The sequence below is a fragment of the Stegostoma tigrinum genome, chromosome 20 (assembly GCF_030684315.1).
Source record: "Stegostoma tigrinum isolate sSteTig4 chromosome 20, sSteTig4.hap1, whole genome shotgun sequence".
NCBI lineage: Eukaryota > Metazoa > Chordata > Chondrichthyes > Orectolobiformes > Stegostomatidae > Stegostoma > Stegostoma tigrinum.
This window is the reverse complement of record NC_081373.1, coordinates 20,432,574-20,447,251: the sequence shown is the minus strand read 5'-3', so window position 1 is coordinate 20,447,251 and position 14,678 is coordinate 20,432,574. Positions and strand designations below refer to the sequence as shown.

The following is a 14,678-nucleotide window of genomic DNA, read 5'->3' as shown; positions in this document are numbered from 1 at the left end:
TAATTACATACCTCTTTGTGAATATATAAAACAAAATTGCTTTATAAACACATTAAAAATATTAAAATTGATCATCAAAGCAATGCTCAAATAAGTGAACTGATCTGACCCTGTCTTCACAACATACTTATGGCAGGATTTATTGATCCACTTTGGAAGTCAGTGGGGCAAGTCATATAGCGGGTGGGGTGGCTTGTGACATATTTCTTTCTTGACACAGCCAATTAAGGAGGATATGGGAAGAAGTGACAAGGGCTTTCTCACGTGGACCTTGAGGTGGCCTTTTAAGGGTTTCGCCCTACTGGCCATTTAACCAGTGATAGGTGAAGACCACAATACCTGGCAGAAGCAGATAATGCCTGGTAGGCATACCAATGGCTTGCTGAAGGTTCCTCCACCTTGAACACTCCGGACAGAATTGGGGGAACTGCTGACAGCAGAGGAGAAAACTTCCAGAAGACAGCTGTGTTTTTCATACTGAACAACCACTGCCCCTACAATCGCCAGGGCCTCCCTGACTTGCCTTACTAACTTCATCCCAAATTTCTACATTCTGGAGTTCCATCAAGGTCTTTCTCCTGAGGCCTTTGCAAGAGCAACAGTGGTCACCACTCCTGGTGACAGTGCCAGTACTGGAAAACTGGTGGGTTCTGATTGACCAGTTGTTCAGAGGAGAAAATTGTCCCTGTTGGATTCAGGAATCCTGATAACAATCAGTGTACTGCTTGATTTGGATTTAATCCAAAGAGGATCCCAGAAATGGCCTGTGGCATAGTTGCCACTAGATCTATAGCTGATGGTTGGGCCCACAGAATGACAATTAACTTTTACTCACATTGGGTATCAATTCAAATTCAAAGTTTGTAAATTTATAAGCACCACCATCCCAATGTGAGTTGTGATCTCAGGTATATCATTCATGCTGGCATTTGGGATTAGTAGTAGGGCTATTTACAAATTGCTGGCATGTGCCTGTGCCACAGCAAGCACATCTGAAGCACTTGCCTTTGTCATGTTGCTGGGACTCCAGTGCCCAGACAGCACTTAGTACCCATGCAGAGATCCATTCCATTCCCCTCAAGATTTCAGGCCAATTATTTAGTCATGCTGTTCCCCGCTCACAATCGTCCTATTACCACCAACTGAGAGAGCTATCTCTCTTTCCTGGATACCAGTATGACTCCTTCTCACTCTCTACAGCAGCCTCTAATCTTGTCATCAACAGAGATACAATGTTGCCCTATAGCAGCCTCCAATCTTGCGTTGGGTCATTATAATTTGGAGAAACAAGCACACAGAATTAGAAATACCTGCCGCCCTCTCTAATGTGTTTGGTTTTTGAAAAAGTGACCTTCTTTAAATGATCAATTTAAATGTCTAAAGTCAGGGCACAGACTGTCGTATCTGACTCCTCCAAGACTTTAGCAAAGTGTCCAAGGAAATTTAGCTTCACCCATTTTCCAACTATTTATTCTGAGTTTGAATGTAATCAAATAGAGCACAAAATGCTGCAGACAAAAGTAAAAATACATGAATGTACATATAATTTTCACTACCTCCAGCTGACTCCAGAATACAGGGTACCATTTCTTAAACGTAGTCTATGTGATAATGCAGGAAATACTGCATTCAAATAAACATTCAGCAAGCTGCATAAAACAGAAATATAATAATGATCAGATAAATTGTTCCTCTGATGTGGATTGAAGAACAAATATTAGGCAGAACAATGCATGACTTCTAAAAGCTTATTGTCAGGAAAACATGTTTTATATCAAATAATGATTTTTGAATCCACCATCTAGAAACCCTAAGTTGAATACTTTTGCCAAAAGGCCACCCAGAGCTCGTAATGGCCTGCAGGTGAGAAGGCCATTCCTGACTCTTCCCACAAACTTGTACATTTCAGTAACTTGAACTCACAATCGAAGAGAGCATCTTAAACCATGAGATCACAAAAAATGCCATCTTGAGGGCATTTGAACTGGTACTGGATGCTTAGCATCAAAACTTCCAAAGTCTCTGATAAACACCCTAAGAAAATATAGAATTGAGTTTAAAAATTGAAGCAATTTGCTTTCAACTGATGGATATGAGAGCTTAAGATAAATTCCACCTATGAGAAACTCAAAAAGGTGCTTTTCTTAAGTGGGTCAAAAACTCCTATCCTCTTTCCATAAGGACACAAGTGACAGAACAAAGGGTTTCTGAAGCCACACAGGAGCCATCACAGCTGATGACTTTGAGTTAACAAACAGATCCTAGTCCAAGATAAACCTGATTTGGCCGTTATTAGAGCTTATATAGAGTGATAGGAGGGAAATGGATGATATTGAAGCCAGCTCAGAAGAAAAGGTGAGGAATGAAGGAAAGACAGATAAATTTCTGGCTGGTAAGTGGAGAATAGGGTAGACTGGAAAGGGCCTGCCCAGTATGTTTACAGTTTGGAAAGCCTGAACAGAGAACTGCTGGCATACAGAGAACCACCAGGTTGCAGCAGTCAGAATAGTACATGAAGCCATGCAGGTTATGAAATGTGACTGAAGGCAATACCTCCCTGGATTTTTAAAGGAAAAGTAGAAGCTAGGAAAGGGGTTCAGCACCCTCTGAGACATTGGTTATTTGCAAACTTAATATGGCAATTTTCTATTCAAAAACAGAGAAAAGACCAGTGCTAGTCAAGCGATTCATTGGGGAATATGTAGAGGTTCCTTTGATAAAAATATATTGGCAAAGTGAGCTAGTTACAGTGGGAGTGATCCAATGCTTACCCATGCAGTGGGGTGAGTGTTTCATTCAGGAATGCTGAGTCGTTGTCAGGTATTATCCCCCAACAAATCTAGATCAGTCTACGGGCAGAGTGAAGAGAACAAGTCATATTCTGTGCAGTTGCAAAGTGTTGAGGAATTTTCAAGGGGCCCACAGGAGGGCGATAGAGGTATTGAAGGTTTCAGAAGCTGTAGGAAGGCCAAACAAAATTGAGTTATTTTTTAATCAACCTGTACGGACAAAGCTCAGAGGTAGAGGTATTATACCACTGCACCACAGAAGTTCCCTATCATTTCCAAAGGGGCCATGGCAGAGCCTATACAATTTAACAAAGCCAGAGCAGACCTAATAGACCCAAACAAAGCCAGGATAGAGGCAATAGAATTTAAAGTGGCCAAAATAGAATCAGAGGAAAGCCAAGGTGCTGGTACCGAAGCTAGAGATTGAACAAAATGCAGAAGGAATATTAGCAGAAACTTTGCTGTAAGAGTTAAACAGAAAAGTTCTGAAATGGATGAACAGAAAGTGCTTTAGGGTGTGAGTGATAATGGGGACTGCAGATGCTGGAGAATCCAAGATAATAAAATGTGAGGCTGGATGAACACAGCAGGCCAAGCAGCATCTCAGGAGCACAAAAGCTGACGTTTCGGGCCTAGACCCTTCATCAGAGAGGGGGATGGGGTGAGGGTGTCAGGGTGGCACAGTGATTAGGGCTATTGCCTCACAGTAGCAGGTTCCTGGATTCAATTCCAGCCTTGGGCAACTGTCTGTGTGAAGTTTGCATGTTCTCCCCATTTGTGTGTGGGTTTCCTCCCACAGTCCAAAGATAAGGTAGGTTAGGTGGATTGGCCATGCTAAATTGCCCATGGTGTCTAGGGGTGGAGGGATACAGGGTTACAGGGAGAGGGTAGAGGTGTGGATGGGATACTCTTCAGAGGGTTGGTGTTGACTCTATAGGCTGAATGACCTGCTTCCACACTGTAGGAATTCTATAAAACAGAAACCACAATCAGTAAACTCAAAGTGGAAATACCTGCCATGAATTACAAATTTTGAATCTTACAAAACCAAGCAGATCAGCTTCAGGTCTCAATAAACAAAAAGTGCAGGGGCTAATGACTGTAAATACAGTGCTATGACATTATAAAGTGCACAATGCAGTATCGGAAATTCAATATCACTAGACTATTCATCCAGAAACTCAGCTAATGTTCTGGGGACCTGGGTTCAAATCCTGCCATGACGCATGGTAGAGGAGAGAGAGATAATGGGAACTGCAGATGCTGGAGAATTCCAAGATAATAAAATGTGAGGCTGGATGAACACAGCAGGCCAAGCAGCATCTCAGGAGCACAATTTGAATTCAATGAAAAAAAGACTGGAATTAAGAACCTAATGATGACCATGAAACTATTGCCGAAAAAACCCATCTAGTTGATTAATGTCCTTCATCTGCCATCCTCACCTGGTCTGGCCTACATGTGATTCCAGATCCACAGCAATATGTTGACTCTCAACTGCCCTTTGAAATGGCCAAGCAAACCATTCAGTTGTATCAATTGCTACAAAGTCTCAAAAAAATGAAACTAGATGGATCACCAGGCATCAACATAGGCTCTGGTAAAATAATGGCAGAAACAGCCCTGTTGACCTTGCAAAATCCTCCTCACCAACGTCTAGTGCCAAAATTGGTAGATTTGTCTCAAAGACCAGTCAAGCAACAGCCTGACATTGTCATACTCATGGAATCATACCTTACAGACAATGTCCCAGACACCACCGTCACCATCCCTAGATATGTCCTGTCCCACCAGCAGGACAGATCCAGCAGATGGAGTGGCACAATGGTATACAATGGGGGGGGAGAACTCAGAATTGATTCTGGACGCCATGAAGTTTCATTGCTTCAAGTTAAATGTGGGCAAAGAAACCTCTCACTGATAACCATGTACTGTCCTCCCTCAGCCAATGAATCAGAACTCCTCCAAGTTGGCAAGGTGGCAACTGCAGAAAATGTACTCTGGATTGAGTATTTCACTGATCATCATGAATGCCTTGGCAGCAACATCACTGCTTGAGCTGGTCAGGCTCTAAAGGACATAACTGCTAGACTTGGTATGCAGCCAGTGATGAGAGATGCATCACTCCATGACACTATCGGTAAGAGTTACCACCGCAGGGTTCTTGTGGCGATAAAGTCCCATCATCACATTGAGAATAACGTCCCTTGTGTTGTGTAACACTATCACTGTGCTAAATGGGGCAGATCTAGCAACTGAAGACTGGGCATCCAAGAGGTGCTGTGGGCCATCAATAGCAGTAGAATTGTGCTCCAACGCAATCTGCAACCTCATGGCCTGGCATATGCTCCATTTGACCATTACCATCAAGTCAGGGAATCTACCCTGGTTTAAAGGAGAGATTTTTAATTTATTCATTGGTGGGATGTGGGCATCACAGGCTAGCCAAAATTTATTGGCCGCCTCTAGTTGCACTTCAGAAGGTAGTGGTGAGCTGCCTTCTTAAATCGCTGCAGTCCACCTGCTGTGTGTTGCCCCACAGTTCCATTAGTGAAAGAATTCTACGAATTTTACCCAGCGACAGTAATGGAATGGCAATACATTTCCAACTCAGGATGGTGAGTGGCTTGGAGGGGAACTTGAAGGTGGTGGTGTTCCCATACATCTGCTGCCCTTGTCCTTCTAGATGGAAGTGAGTTTGAAAAGTTTTGTCTGAGGATCCTTGGTGAATTTCTGCAGTGCACCTTGTGAATAGTACGTACTGCTGCTACTGAGCGTCTTTTGCAGAAGGAGTTGATGCTTGTGGATGTAGTGCCAATCAAACGGGCTGTTTTGTTCTGGATGGTGCCAAACTTCTTGAGTGTTGTTGGGGTTGTACTCATCCAAGCAAATGGGGAGTATTCCAACATATTCTTGATTTGTGCCTTGTAGATGGTGGACAGGTTTTGGGGAATCAGGAGGTGTGTTACCCGCTGCAGTGTTCCGAGCCTCTGACCTGCTCTTGTAGCCACTGTGTTTATGTGGTGAGTCCAGCTGTCTTTCTGGTCAATGATAATCCCCAGGATATTGATAATAGGGGTTTCAGTGATGGTAATACAATTGAATGTCAAGAGATTGTCTCTTATTGGTAATGGTCATAGCCTGGCATTTATGTGGCATGAATGCTACTTGCCACGTGTCAGCCCAAGTCTGTATGCTGTCCAGATCTTGTTGCTCTTGCTCATGGACTGCTTTAGTATCTGCGGTATCACAGATGGTGCTGAACCTTGTGCAATCATTGGTGAATATACCCAGTTCTGACCTTATAATGGAGGGAAGGTCATTGTTGAAGCAGATGAAAATAGTTGGGCCTAGGACACTGCCCTGAAGAATTCCTGAAGAGATGTTTTGGAGATTAGACAACTGGCCTCCAACAACTAAAACCATCTTTCTATGTGCCAGCTATGCCTCCTCCAATGACTGCAGAGTTTTCCCCTTGATACTCATTGACTACAATTTTGCTAGGGCTACTTATTGCCAAATTGGTTGAATATAGCCTTGATTTCAAGATTTTTAAAAACATACAAACGTCCTTAATTTAACATTTTTCTACCCAGTTTGACAGAAACCACAGACCAGGTTTCTTTACTTAGCAAAAATTGCTATTTGTTACAATTAAATAAATTTTAACTACAGATAAACAGTAGTTATAGTCACCATAGTCCCATTAAAGAGAGACAACTGGTGGTGAGGTTAATCAAAGGATCACTCATACCCTAGAAAAAGGACAAGGTAGAGAATGTGGGACCTTCAATGATAACTTCAGCTGGTGTGGGGAATTCAATCTATGCTGTTGGCAACTTTAGCATTACAAATCTGCCATCCAACAAACTGAACTAACTGAAAATTTTACCCACTTATCAATTCTTCTACAACATATACATATACACATAAGCACAAAAAAAAATGCACAGATGTTTTGGGCAGAGGGGTTGGATTTTTTGCCTGCAGTGGTGAGTGCAAGAACTGAGATAGGGTGTGTGGATGATCACTTGGGTCCATGCTGTAGAGGGGCTCAGTCTCAATGTCCAAAGCAGCTGATCTGACATTTAGACCATCCCAACTAATCTGAAAAACTGCCATCATCAGCCAAGTAAGAGGCGCCATATACCCCCGTCCCTCTTAATTTTCTTATCTTATGCATTCTTCTGTCGCTGTTGGGCACTGTGCGGGTTGGGAGTGCTATTTTCACTCTTTAAACTTGGTTGGAGAGCAAAGAGATTACATGCCTGGTACCGCTGCTTTAAATTTACCCCTGCAAAACCCTTCCCAACTTCCTCCTACCATGGTGACCAGCTTCCTAACCTCTTTACAGGCTGGCATTGGAGGAAGTGTATCTTAGCATCATTACAGCCCCCAAACTCCTCCCATCTGTATGGATCTCTAAACCTAATGAGGAATGTAAATGTGTGAGAGTGAACTGTAAGACTGGAAGCAAGTGGAACACATACACACAGAAAGAGGCGGCTCATTGCAGCTCAAGTAAATACATATCTATTGGATGAATGTAAAATTCAATTAATTAATTATTCTTTCTTAGGTACAATATTACTAAGTCACTTTCTATGACTGAATAGCTGACGTAGCCTACTGTTGACAGTAGTGGCTAGTAACATGGAAGAATGTCAATGTCCACAGTCTGTTTATGAAAGTTGATTCAATAAAGCTAGCCATTTGTGGGCTAGAACTACAGTAACAATCATGGGCATCATGGGCACTTCTGCTGTGTTGGAAAGCCTGACTCACTAATACCCTTCAGGAAATATCCTATATTTCACCTGGTCTTCTTGTGACTGAGTCCCACATAGTTGACTTGATGGAATCAGGCTAATCAGGAATGGGCAATAAGTGTTAATATTGCCAAGTTTATTCCTAAATAAGAGCAAGTAAAAAGAAAGACTTGTTATGGCAGCCTGTTTATAGGTCAGGGAAGAGTAGTGCCTCACAGAGTCCTGCAGCCTTGTGAATGGCCTTTGAAAACAACAGAGCATATACACAGATAAGATTACAGAGTGTATCATAGTACATAAATGAAGCTGTCTCAGGGGAAAGCAGATGTCCTGTAACTTATGAAGTATAGTTAACGTTGGACATGAATCACTTCTGCTGCTACTTAGCAAGAAACAGGTGTAAAATTGGAGGCAAAGGGCTGTTTTTGATGATCATCATTGGACCAATGCTATTGCAAACTTTCCCCCTTCCTCACTCCACAAAAATCCATTCAACTGATCAAGCAGAGGAAGAAAACTGAGGCAACCTGTTTACTTTCTACCTTGGTCTTTCCCAAATCCTAGTTGTCATGGTCCTCTCCAGGTGTTGTCAAATGCTAGAGGTGCTGGCTTCCAATTAGCCAGTAGCTCTCTGCGGGTGAAGCTGGTGCCAATTTTTGGATGAATGCCACCTCCTGCCCACTGGAAGCCTCACCAAAGCTTTAAATTGATTGTATTGCTCTTAAAACCTTTGCAGGTAAATTACTTGGAGAACATGGATGATTTACTGTCAGTAGTTAGTAGTTGAGAAAAAAACACATATGATTTGGTGATGGGGAACAAAAAATATTTAGTTATGTGCAAGAACATTTCTGGTTTTTAAAAATGTATTAAATCTATACGGCTTTGCCTAAAGTGTCAGCCAAAGGTTCAGTGATTGTAATGAGGTCAACCAGGTGGATCTCATGGAATGAGTTACTTGATTAAGGTTGTTAATCTGGTCCAACCACTGAGCCCTGGCTAACAGATAAGAAAGGGAATGTCAGACATTTTGACACTTAGAGTTGGCTCTGAGAAAGCTGGACCAGTACTAAGGACATTCCACGTGGAAATAAAGGGTGACTTGGTGACAGGTTAACAGCCTCTGTTGGGTTATTTCAGTGGAGATGACAGTAAAGCATATTCCTGAAGAAACTCGTTCGCAGTAGTAGTATTTGAATTGGAGCAAGCATTTCTGGCATCAAGCCATTACTTGGGAAGCTTGACTTGTTTGACCCGTTGAAGATTGGACCCAGTATGTAGAAAGAATGCATTTTTTTACTGGGCAAATAACAATAGGGCAGATGAATAGCAGTGAATAACTCTCCTGACAGCTTGTGTACCCATATCATTTTCAGTTAGTAGGAGCCTGACTTTACTGGAGGCAGCAGAAACCTTTTAAGAGTTGACAGATTTACTTAAGGAATATTATGATCCAAAGCCACCTCTAATTCTGAGATATTACCTTTTTTACTTAGCAAATCGAGAACCAGGTGAATCCATATTGGGATTTTTGACTAGAATAAGACATTTGGCAGAGACATGAGACCTTGGTTTAACTCTTAATGAGATGCTGAGGGACTTGTTGGTGTGTGGGATTAATGATATAACCATGCAAAAATACCACTACTTGAAGCATCAGAGATAGTAAGAACTGCAATGCCAGAATCAGAAGTAACACAGTGTAGAGCTAGAGGAGCAGAGAGGTCAGGCAGCAATAGAGGAGCAGGAAAGCTGATGTTTCGGGTCAGTACCCTTTTTCTCAAGAACAGTTCTGACCTGAAATGCCAGATTTCCTGCTCCTCTGATGCTGCCTGCCTTGCTGAGTTCCATCAGCACCACACTGTACTATCTGAAGCATAACTGGTCTTCAAAAAGACACTATAACTCGTGGTATCATTGGAAGATGCAACCGGTGGAGCATGTGAGTTCCAAGGTACTCTGATGGAGGTGGACAGCCTTGCTGGTCTGACAGATCTTGGGGAACATCATTTGTGCGAAGGCTATTGCATAGTCACATTCAGGATATATCGTGAACGGAGGGACTTGAGGTCAGCTCACAGAAAAACCCCAAAACAAAGCCAAGCCTCAGCTAAATGGTTAATTTTTTTTCAGGATTCAGGCCAGCAAGCATTGTAATTACTGCTGGTATCTGTATTAGAGACAGCAAAGGATTCTGACTTTATCTAAATTGAGTAAGAGATCTCATAGGTGGCAACCAGGAGAGTGCGCTCCCTGGAAAATCCATCACATCTGGTTTGAAACAGTTAAATTGCTTAGCAGCATCCTATTCAGAACCAAACAAAATAAGTTATAGTAAAATGGTCATCCAGTTCTAATGGAGATCAATATGGCATGGTCATTTGAGTGATCACATAACCGATCTTTAATAAAATTTGGTCTGGACTCTGACCCTTAAGTTTGTGCAAGACCTCAGCTGGACTGACATCCTATACCTGAGAACCTTTGCAGATTAAGGGTACAACTTCCTTCCCAGTTTCTTATGAGATGCAGCTGCTTCAGTTACCAGTGATTACAGTAAAAAGCCTGAGCCCAAGCTTGAAGGGACAAAATTGTTTGACCGAGATTTGCCTAGATTGGTTCATAATTAGAGATTAGAAAATAGCTGCCTGAATGTAATCCAAATTAAATCCCCAGAAGTCTTTCAGAAAGGTCTAGGGACTATCAAATGAGCCAAGACCACCTTGCATGTTGACCAGGAAGCATTTCCATGATTCTGCAAAGCCCACCCAGTACCATTTGTCTTATGGGCAAAAATGCAGGCAGAAGTCAGATGGCTGGAAAATGAAACATATATGGACTCCCTGTGACCTGTTGGTCACAGATAATGGGCTATTGTTTATCAGCAGGGAATTTGAGTATCTGCTAAGGTCGAATGGGGTTTGACTTATAAAGACAGCTTCATACCATCTGTCATCCAGTGGCCAAGCAGGAAGAGCAGTCCAAACTTTGAAGGCAGACTTGAAGTCAAATTTGCAGAACAGGCAGCACTGGTTATACCAATTTTGAAGCCCGATGGATCAGTTCGCCTTTATGGGGGATTTAAATGATAGATATCCAATCCCTTGCATTGAGGAATTATACGCAAAGCTGGCAGGGGAACTGTCCTTCACGAAGCTGGGCATGAGACATGTGTCTTTGTAATTGCATTTAGATGTGGATTCCCGGAAATGTGTAACAATACCCATGAGGGCTTGTACCAATATGCAAGACTGCTATTTGGGGTATTGTCAGCCTGTGCAATTTTCCAACAGACAATAGAGAACAATTTGCAAGGTCTATACCAGGTTGCCATTTACCTAGATGACATGCCTATAACAGGGAAGACCAATGAGGAGCACTTAGAGAACTTGGACATAGTCCCTAGACATTTCTCCCAGGTGGGTGTACATCTAAGAAGGGAAATTTGTGTGTTTCAGGCAGCCCAACTGACCTACTTGAGGTACAGATTTGACAACATCAGGATACACCTGTTGGGAAATAAAGTGAAGCCGATCAAAGTGCCCCAACTCCCACATCTGTACTGGAGCTTAAATCTTTCCTTGGGCTGGTGAATTATTACAGAAAGTTCATGCATAAGCTGGTGTCAACCCTAGCATTTTGCACCAACTCCTGAAAAAAGGGTCAGCCTTAGAAATGATCGCGTAGCCAAACCATAGCTTTCAAGAAAGCAAAGGAACAGCTAACATCCTCTAAGGTATTGGCACACCATAATACAAAACAAGATCCTGGTGTTGACATATGATGCCTCTCCTTACAGTGTCAGGGTAGTTTTAGCTCATGGGGGCCCAATGGAGAGGAAATACAGTGTGCATCCAGGACTTTAGCTAATGCAGAGAATAAATACACCCAGATAGAGAAGGAAGGTCTGGTGGTCATAGTTGGAGTCACAAAGTTCCACCGGTACTTTTATGGATGTGAATTTGTAATAATAATGGATCACAAGCCCTACTAGGTCTACTGAAACAGGACAAGGCAGTGCCACCTATAGCTTCAGGCTGAATTCAGCGCTGGTCTATCCGACTTAGTGCATATAATTAGAAATTGGAACACCATCCAGGAGGCTAGGTAGCTAATGAGAATGCATTGAGATACTTCCCACCAGTAGATACACCATCAGAGGTTCTGCCACTGCAAGAGTCTGGATTTATTTTAAATTTTATGTATGCACTTGCAGTCATAGCTGACAATACCAGTCTACGGGCACAGAAAGATTCAGTCCTGGCAAAACTGAAACAGCTGGTGGTGATGGGGGAAACCAGAGGACCGTCACAACCGAGAACTGGAACCTTTCTGGACCTGGAGAGACCAGATGACAGTGGAGGATGGTATGTCATTATGGGGAGCAGCAGTGATTGTGTCAAGCAAAGGCTGAATTCAGCAAAGTCATCAAGGGGTCTCCAAAATGAAAATGTTGGTGCGAGGTCATGTCATGTTGGTGAGGCAGTGCCCAGAGTGCCGACAAGAACAAAAATTATTGCGAGCAGCTCCCCACATTCATGGGCATGGCAGGGTAAACCCTGGACTCAGTTATATGTCAACTGCACGGGTTCTTTCAGGGGCTCAATGTTCTCAGTCATTGAAGAAGCCCACTCAAAACAGCTGGACATGCATAAAGTTCATTCGTCAAACATGGAAATTATATTTAAAAAATTGCACACAATACACAGACTCTCAGAAATGTTTGTCACAGATAACAGGCAATTGTTTATCAACAAGGAATTTGAGTATTTGCTAAAGTTGAATAGGGTTTGATATATAAGGACAGCTTCATAGCATCTACCATACAATGGTCAGGCAGGAACAGCAGTTCAAATTTCAAAAGGCAGGCTTGAAGAAACAGCCTACAACTTCACTAGAAACCAACTGTTCCAGTTCCAATTTGATTTCAGGACCACCACATATGCCACTAGCTTCAGCAGAGTTGCTAACGGGGAGAAGACTCCAGACCTGGTTAAATCTGATCTTCACTGGTGGAGGGAGTGAGGGGAGGGGCATGGAAATGTAATGGCATCAGGCATGCCGGTGCAGAATGCCAGACTGCACCAAGTGAGAGAGGCAGTTTACTACGGGGAACATGTGTAGAAACCATGGAAATGGCCCTGTAAAGATAAGACACTTAGTCAATGTAAGGTCAGTACAAGTGACATATAAAATTCAGATTGGAGTGATTGCCTTGAACAAACACATTGATCATATGAAAGCTATAAACACACAAATGGCGCAGGAGCAAAATGTGCCCTGTTCCTCTGAACAGTTGGAAAGGCTCTCTGAATTCATGGGTTCTCCCTTAAAGTCAAGCACTGAGGACACCTCTGAATCTGAGAAGGATGCTGAGGATCTCGCCACATTGATGCCTATGCCATCGGAAGAAAAAAAAAGTGAATTTTTCCCAAGACACTCTGAGTGCAAGAGGCAAGCTTTTTTATGTTACATGCCACCCATATCCGATGCAGAGTTGGAGAACCTGATCCAGTGCCATAATGTCACATGAGGAGCTACAAGAAACAGGATTGGCCTATGTCCTCAAACTCAGAGAGGGAATGATTCTATGGTTCAATGAGAACAGCCAGGTGGGCCTCGTAGAGTGAGTTCCCTGAGTGGGGCTGTTAACCTGGTCTAATCAACAAACCCCGGCTGACAGATATAAACAGGGGTATCAGACATTCTGACGCTCAGAGCTGGCTCCAAGACAGCTGGATCAGTGTCAAGGTCTTTCCACATGTAAATAAAGGGTGACATGGTTATGGGATACCGGCCTCTGTGGAGTTATTTCAAGCAGTACCTTCTCAGTAAGATTCTGTCTAATGAAGGATTCAATAAACCCAAAGTTGAGATCTTGACTCAAAAGGTAAAATCCTGCCTAAGGTCACAGTTTCTATGCCACTGCATTGACATTAAGTTACATATTATTTCTTCAATGGAAGATTTTTTTCCCCAATAAAATTCTGAGGTTGAAAATGTAACTCAAATTATATTTGGTTTAGCAGATAAACTTCCTTGTTTTTCCAAGATGTAACGGAATATGCTTAGACACATTTTGTTTTCATTTTGAAGATGTGCACTTAAGTTTATAATATTCAGCATTCTTGATATTATAACAGCTATCTGTTGTGTTGTTTTGTACATGGTATCAAGTATCAGCTACTGTATTAAAACTTTTGCCTTCAGCAGCGCTGCAAGCAAAATCAGTGCAGAATATGCTAAGAGTTAAGTGTGAATAAAACTCACATGATGATTGAAAAAATCCTTTAACTTGTCCTATTTTGTGGATTCAATCAAATATGTTGCCACAGCCCAAAATTGATAGAAATTATGTGACACACTGCTCAATTTTATGAAAATTTTGGGTCATTGAGGCTGCTGTGAACTATGCAGCAATATTGTGATTACAGAAAGTAATTTCAATTCCAGGGTGTCTAATCTTAGACCACATCACCTGAGGAAAGCCTATTTTGAAAACCATTTCATTCTCATTACTATCAGGGTTGTGTGCTTTAAGTCTATCCCTATGATTACTCATGCTGTCAATGAGCACCTGATTTCATGGTGATTTCAACTAAAATGCTGCAGTTCCATTATTCCTTTGTACCACAATTCAGTACTGATATTCTAAAGCAATCACATCCTATTCACCTTTAACTTAGACACAATATTTTCTTGCTACTTGAAAACAATATTTTAAACTTCTTTGCTCCTGAATTGTACATTTTATATACAAATATTTGCAGTTTTACCAAGGTTTCTATCAACAAAAATCACTTCCATTAAGTCCTGGATTCTATGGATTAATTGCTTGTTGCTATTACATTTAGAACGTGCATGAAATAATTTTCTTTCTATAGGTTTGAAATTACAATGTGTGGGAGAAATATTAAAGGATGAATATCTTGGATACAATAGAGAATTGCTCTCACCACTTATTGCAGGATCTGGCTTAGACATAAAACACTATTAGATCTCGCATTCAGCTATACATTGGGTTGGGATGGCTCAGCATCATCACTATTGACTGAGCTGGTTGAGTCTTAAAAGGACACAGCTAATGGAATGGGCTTGCAGCAGGTGATGATGAAATCAA

General features: G+C 42.0%; 1 protein-coding gene across 4 annotated transcripts in view; it reads right to left on the bottom strand.

Moving 5' to 3' along the window:
• Positions 1-14,678, bottom strand: part of hspa12a (heat shock protein 12A) — a 250,044-nt gene that overhangs the window by 150,987 nt on the left and 84,379 nt on the right. The window contains exon 2 of one of the 4 annotated variants that reach the window (XM_059653030.1): positions 1,557-1,649. The exons of the other annotated variants lie outside the window; for them this stretch is intronic. The gene's annotated coding sequence lies outside the window, so the exon portion shown is untranslated. The remainder of the gene's footprint in view (positions 1-1,556; positions 1,650-14,678) is intronic. 4 annotated transcript variants of the gene reach the window in all.